The sequence below is a fragment of the Carlito syrichta genome, unplaced genomic scaffold (assembly GCF_000164805.1).
Source record: "Carlito syrichta isolate Samal-C Ts95f unplaced genomic scaffold, Tarsius_syrichta-2.0.1 Scaffold315113, whole genome shotgun sequence".
Lineage (NCBI taxonomy): Eukaryota > Metazoa > Chordata > Mammalia > Primates > Tarsiidae > Carlito > Carlito syrichta.
Genome location: NW_007259209.1, coordinates 270,590 through 278,542, shown reverse-complemented (window position 1 = coordinate 278,542; position 7,953 = coordinate 270,590).

The window sequence follows — 7,953 nt, the reverse complement described above, 5'->3', positions numbered from 1 at the left end:
TGCACTCCAGTCTGGGTGACAGAGTGAGACTCCAACTCAAAAAAAAAAAAAGAAACTTAATTTGAAATATGATAGAGTTTCACTGACCACTTAATCTAGTTGCCTTCTATCTATCCAGCCATCATAGCATTTTAACTATAGTTATAACATTTGTATGTTTGTATATGCATATCTGTGTAAATATAACTAGTAATTTGCCATGGAATTTCTATACTAATTTAAATGTTTCCATTTTTAAAAGAAACATAAGCATAGTTAATTGTGTTAGAAAATAAAAACGATTCTCAATTTATTTTTTTCTAAACCATAAATAGTAAGATAAGAAAATATGACAATAGCAATGTACACTTGCATTCATTTTTCGATGACTTATAAGGATTTTATGCAATCAACCATCACAAGGTAAAATACCATTCAGCAGTGGTGATTATAAATAAATTACTACTTGGTAATACTTGGTGATACTATTTTGTCAATTAGAACATTTGTAGTTTTAAGAAGAGTCCATTCCCAACACCTTCATTTACAAATAGCTTTCTAAATGTCTGAGTAGTCCACTTAGCATTGATGCATAGAATGACCTAAAAGGTAATAAAATATAAGACTAATTATCAACTCCAAAGATGAAGTTTAGCGTGCATTATGTACTTTCTAGATGACCGGCTATCTACTTGGGTATTTAAGACTTACAGTTAACGCGAGTAAACTATTTAAAGAAAATTTCAATGTCCCTTCCTGGCCTCATGAATCCACAGGAAAAAATGGGAAGGGTCCTTGGCCAAAGAAAAAAAAAAAACGATATAGTGATAAGTCTTCACCACTCTTAGTAGGGTCTATTACAATCCGATGGCATATAAAAAGAAACTTCTGGTTCTCTAAAGTCATTTCTTGCCAAGTACAGATAGGGACAGATTATCTGATCCCAGAAAAAGCAACCAGTACAGACTGTGCAAATTAGCCTCAAGCATTTCCTGGGTCAGCCATTAGGTCCTCTCCTCTGCAGGGGTCAACTCTGATTTCACAATTTCTGTGAGTGGGCAACCATATGAAGAATATGCAGAATTATCTCAATAAAGGATTCCTGATGTTTAGGGGATGAACATCTGATCCCTAAAGCACATCAGTGCTGATCAGGCAGTTTGGTTGAGGGCGGCTCAACAAAACAACTCACTAGTCTTAAAAAGCCATCAGTAAAAACAAGAGACTCTGGGGCAGGCCATGACAGAGTTAATAACACTAAAAAGACCTTTGTTCAGTAAACAGCCATAAAAATGAGTCTGGAGTATGAGAAAATTGCTTTCAGCATTGGACATTTAGAAAAAAGGGAAAATCTTTTTTTTTTTTTTTTTTTTGAGTTGGAGTCTCATTCTGTTGCCCAGATTGGAGTGCAGTGACACGTTCATGGCCACCGCAGCCTCGACCTGCTGAATTCAGGCGATCCTTCCGCCTCAGCCTTCCAAGTAGCTGGAACTATAGGCATGTGCCACAATGCCCAGCTAATTTTTTTGATTTATTGTAGAGATGATATCTTGCCAAGTTGCCCGTGCTGGTCTCGAACCCATGAGCTCAGGCAATTCTCTCACCTCAGCCTCCCTACGTGCTGGGATTATAGGCGTGAGTCACTGCATCTGGCAGGGAAATCTTAAAAGCTTCACATTCAACCAAGGTTTCTTTCTATCAGGGAGATGACATGAGTATATTAGCAGAATGTAATAGTCTTCCTGAACTAAAGAGGCAGAGGTCAGAATTCTGCATTATTGAAGCACCTGGAAGGTACAGATTACAGAATTAAAGGAAAGGGAATTAAGGCAGGTATAAACATGCATAAGACGAGAGTATATAAAGCTTACTACAGATTAACATAGTGGACAAACCTCAATAACGTTTCATGCCAACATTCCAGACATCCTCCTGAAACACCTAGAATAAGTCATACTCCAGAGCCATTCTAACAAAACTTGCAATTATACCCTGACCAGATCCACAGGAGAGAAAGAATATGAACTTTATGTCCCACTAAACTAGAGGAACTTGGAAAGCACTTCAAACTTTTCATGGCTCTGTTCACAAATAGTATAAAACAAGTTTATACAAGTTCAAATTTTCCAGCCCTCAAATGAACTGCTTTGAGAGGAAGGAAATCAAGCACTTTCAGAAAAAGATACAAGAATTCAAATCTCAGCAATGTATAACTTCACACATTCATTCACAAATGGAAAATTATTAAACATAAAAAGAAACATGAAAAACATGACCCATTAAAGAAAAAAAGCAGTCAGTACAAGGTAATCCAGACATGGCACCTATGTTAGATTTAGCAGGCAAAGACTTTAAAGAAGCTATTTTAAATATGTTTGAAACTGAAAAACAAAACAAAAATCTCAGTGACTGAAGAACAAGGGAATCAGCAAGAAGCAAAAACAATAAAATATGCCAAAGTTGAACTGAAGTGTCCAATAATTGAAATGAAAAAGTACTGGATGGGCTTCAGAGCAGATTGGAGATGGTGGAAGAAATTGTTAATGAATGTGAAAAATGATCAATAGAAATTATTCAAAACAAAGAACAGTGAAAATAATATTGAAAAAATAATAATCAGGGCTGCAGTGACCTGTAGGACAACATCAAAGCTTTTGGCAATTGCACTCTCTGAAGGACAGTCAAAGGATCTGGGGGAAGAAAAATATTTAAAGTGGCTTCCCAAATTTTTAGGAGAAGTATATCAAGTCACAGCTTCTAAAAGTTCAACAAATCCCATGATAACAATATTTTAAAAATAAATGGATGTTAAATATTGCCATTTTTCTATGAAAAAATATATTTTTCTGCTAAAATGAAGAAGAAAAATAGTATAACTATTTCAATAGGTGCAAAAACGATGACTACACAGAATTAACACCCAAACACAAATAAACAAAAAAAGGAAACAAAAAATCGCACCATACTGGAACTATAAAGAACTTCCTGATTATGGTATTGTCTTTCTTTAAAAACGTACACACATCATCATATTTTAAGTGAAATATTTATTACTTTTCTCCTAAGATTAGAAAGGTATTGAGGATATATCATATATTATAACTCTTTATGATCCACAACCCATATCTGGCAAGCACTATAACTTGTGTTATTTATTTTATCAAAAATTTCACATACATATTAGGTCTTGAAACAATTTTGTTTTTTACATAAAACTCTGAAGTATTTTTTGATAAATAATCCTTTAATCTAGCTGTATAATATTTCTCACTGTTTTCTTAATAAGAATGGTAGAGACTTACATATAAACCTAGTAGTTATCATTTTTGGTATACTGAATACATTTTTTATTATTTTTAGTATGGTTCATGTATTCATTTATTTTCAAAAAATGTATCCTTGTTACTCATAATGTTCTGAATTAAATAATTTATCTAAAGATATCTCTACGTAGATACCTAAATCCAGGCTGAGAATGATGGTTTGGATGTTTATCAGAATCAGATGTCTGATACACACAGAAAGTAAACAAAGGTAACTAGCAATCTTCACAAACCTCTATTTAACCAATGTATGTTGTGATTGAATTTAGGTATTATATTGTTCTACCTGTTAAAGTGCTATTCACTCAAAATAGCACAGAGATAAACTAAACATGGCTTTTATTTTGGTAAACATGGGAGGAATGTTTTTCATTTACAAATCATATTCCATTGCTAACCACAAATGAATAGATCATATAATTTTAAGTTCAGATGACCAATTAAAAATTCCCTAAATTTGTGAGAAGCAAAGTACTTGTTTCTAATGTAAGATTAGAAAGAGGTAATAACCCAGAGCTAACTCTAGTCCCTGCTCTTCACAGAGTATATTCAAACACTCATGAGAAGTTGGTTGTATAATTTTTGAAAGTATTGAGGCCTGAGATCAAAAGGGAATTTCCTGGAAAAGTAATAAAATAAGGTAGTAAATTAAGCAGAAGAAATAGTTTAAAAGTTGCTTGAAAAGTTAAAAATGGTAGGCAAAATCTTACTTAGAAATACCAAGTACAAGGGAGACCCCCCCCCAAAAAAAACTGGAATTATGGTTTGGAAGATGGGCCCCTTGTAGTACACTCAGAATTTGTTCCTCGAGATCAAATGGTCAATCAAAATTTGTTTCTGGAAGTTTTGAGACGGTTGCATCATGATTTGCAGGAGAAACATCCCGAATTGTGACAAACAATTGACTGGTTCTTCCACAATGACAATACACCTGCCCGCACCACACAGGGCTTCCAGTAGTTTTTGACCAAAAACCAATATGACCCCTGTACTCCACCTCCCTATTCACCTGATCTCTCTCTGAGTGACTTCTTTTTGTTTCTCCAATGAAGAAAGTCCTCAAAAGTTTTACTGCTGTGAAAGAAGTGGAATCAAAAAAAAAAAAAAAAATGGCAGAAGCACTAAAAGGCATCAAAATGGATGAGTTCAAAAACTATTTTGAGCAGTGAAAAAAGCATCTCAATAGGTGCATTGCATCAAATGAAGAGTACATTGAAGGTGACTGAAGTTTAAACATGTAAGAATAAATACACAGTTGTATAAAATTAAATTAAACCGAGTTTTTTTGGTTGTTAGTTTTTTACATCCACCCTCATACATGTGAATGTGAACTCTCTTGTGAGAAAATCTAAGAGTTCTGCAGAAAAACTTAGTAACAATGACTTGTCAGTTTCTTGAGTGTGTTTCACCAGGGAGAATTAACAGTTTAAATAGCAAAGAAAAATAGAAACATACTAAGATTGGTTTATTTCTTTTTAAAAAAATAAAAAGCAAGAAAGAAAAAGTAGACCCATAAAATCTAGGATTCTGATTAAAGTCTTTTAGTTTCTGCTGGATGTTTGTTGGTTTTATTAATGTCAAAAATCTTAGAAAAGTATAAAAAGCAAGATTTTTCCCCCAAAGAGATTTCTCTTTAAATAGCTGACCTCCAATTAAACCTACAATCAGTATTTACTGTTAAATTTAGTGCCAAATCTTTTTAAATGTATTTAAGCATATATATATATATGAGCAAATTGGGTGTATTTACCCCTGAATACAAGGATAGTCTGATAATTTAATTTTTTCATTAATTTTGCTTCTAAAAAATTCTAGGGACATCTTCACATTTAATAGCTTGTTGTACCACGGAAGGACTGAATAGCAGCTTGTCCTTCTTGTATAAAACCTTAGAGGCATTTTAACAGCTAAAATCACTTAGAAGTTACTTTGAAACTTTGATTTATTTACTGCCAAAATGATTCAGTTAAGACTTCATTCATCTTATTTGGCTAGTTCAATTTCTTTAGATAAAAATGAAAGGAGTTCTTTGCTATTACCTTTGAAAAGTATAAATATGCAGCAAGGTCATTTCTCTTGACAGATTTTGTTGTGAATGAAAGCTTAGCTGTTGGGACACTATTTCCAAGATACTTCAGTGACCAAAACCACTATCATAATTGACCACCACCCTGATACAGGGCATTCTTTTAGAAGAGCAAAGGTGAGGTCATAATGGCTTCATAACGGCCTTCACTATAAATCTCAAATACATTCAGAAACCGGAATTAGCAAATTCATTCATGGTTTATTTGGAATATTAACAATAAACTCAGGCTATTATCAAGGTGCCCTATTAGTTGTTTTCTGAGCCTGAATAAAGTATTAGATTCATTACATATATTTTTATTTTGCGCTAGTGTATACTTTCAAAACACAAGCTAAGCAATTTATTAATCTGAAAATATTTTCATGAGAATTTTCTTGTTTAGAAGTAATATTTAGTGACCCTATCTCTTTTGTTAATGACTGTAATGACTGTTTTCTAAGGCTAGTGTGTGGTATCAGACATATAGAAATAATGCAATGTGAATCTTTGGTTGAATTAATGACTAAAAAAGGAACATACCCACATCTTTAAAATAAAAAAATTAAAAAGAGAATATAGCCCTACTTGGAAGGAAGGAAAATGGAAAAAAAAAAATAAAGAGAGAGAGGGAGAGAGAGAGAGAAAGAAAGGAAAAAAGAAGAAGGAAAGAAGGAAGGAAGGAAAGAAGGAAAGGAGAGAGCAAGAGAAGAAGGAAGGAAGAAAGAAATAGAGAAACAGGGAGGGATGGAAAGAAAGGGAAAGAGAAGGAGGGAGGGAAATTTAATATGATTAGTAAGTAAATTTATGTTTCATCAAATTGCTTATTTTCTGATAGAAAATTCTACCATGTAATGTGTGTATTTAATAAAATAAAAGCAGTTATTCCTCAAAAGTGCAACAGAAAAATGTTTTTATTTTCTCCCCTCAGTATTAGTTGTCCATTTTTATTTGGGACAAAGTTTACCTAAGTGAGAAATTAAATAGTTTTAAATGATACTGTGATGCTACTGGAATTTGACATTGAAATATTACTATCAGTGAAGAGAAAAAAGTTATGTCAAAGTGAGCTGAAACAAGATCAGACCCTATGTCTTACTCTGAAAGTGTTTCAATGGTCTCAGACTTACAGAAACATAAGCTTCAAAATACAAGCATTTCTGTGAGGTTTTGTTCTAAGTGATATTTCTTTTCAGTAAAGATGTTTTATGAGAATTAATTTCCTAAATGCTGTATTTTTTTCTCGTAGGATTGTCCTTACTCTAACTTACTAATATGTTTAAACATGTATTTTGGTAAGTCAAATATCAGACATATAATGAATGTCATGAAATCAGATACAAGACTGTATGTTTTCAATTATAAGTGACTAAATCCCCATAGTGTTAATCTATGTAGGCCATTAAAAGTTGTTGGTGTAGTATAGCTGCTTGATAAATATTTATTGATATTTTCTTATAGAATAATGCATATAGCATTAAAAATCACTAATACAAGACACAATTTTCTTGGATAGTGAGAAAAAAATCTATCACCATAGACAAAAATATTAATACAAGGTTATTTATGACCTTATAAATACACTACTTTAATCCACAAATAAGTGAATTACACAAAGAATTTTACATATTTTAGTCTACTGGTTTTCTATCTTTTCATTATAATTATTGTAATATGAAAGTTACTTAATAATCTTTTTTACTTCTAATTCTTTTTTTGACTATTGTCTCAAACATATACATTGACAAAATATATCTGTATATTATTTGAGAAAATAACCAGAAATTTTTGGTAGTCTATACCAAGTTTAAGGTATTAGGAGGGAGAATTTCACTGAATTGTATAGATCTAAACCAAATACAACCATAATTTTGAAGAATAACAAACCATATTTTGGAGAAATTATTGGAGATAAAGAAAAAATATAAGTTAATAAGACTATTGCACCAATTATATACAGTAAGAGCAAATATTTGTATTTTTTAGAGAATATGTCAGTTTTGATGTAAATATTTTCTTCAGAGTTAAAGACAACTATAACTGAATACAAAATCTTTTAAAAATTTGTAACTCTGATATATTTATATTTTATTCTTCTCTGCATTGTCAAACAGTGATTGGAAAGCCTAGTAAAAATGATAGTTTATAGAGACACTAATAACATCAACAGTTGTGCATTAGTTCTATGGTATGCTCTGAATCTTCTGAGTATCACAGGACTATTTTTTCCTAATACCAATTGACCATATTTGTTATGACTTCAGAGAATTTTAAAAATTCCTACCCTACCTTCCTGTGTTAGCAAGTCTAATTACTACACTTTGTTTACAATATAAACTATATGAAGTTACCAATGAAAACATTTATCCTGACTTATCTTTTTAATAAGTTAGTTAAACTTGAAATTAAAATAAATATAGGAAAGGCTTATTACTTCAGATCCGCACTATAGACAGCTAATCTACTTAAAGCAACTGGTATGTAGTAATCAAATTTCTCCATGTAGTTTCCCTAAATATAATATAATTAGTAGATATTTATCACATGCTTGTATAACTGATTCATTTCCAATTATACATGCTAATT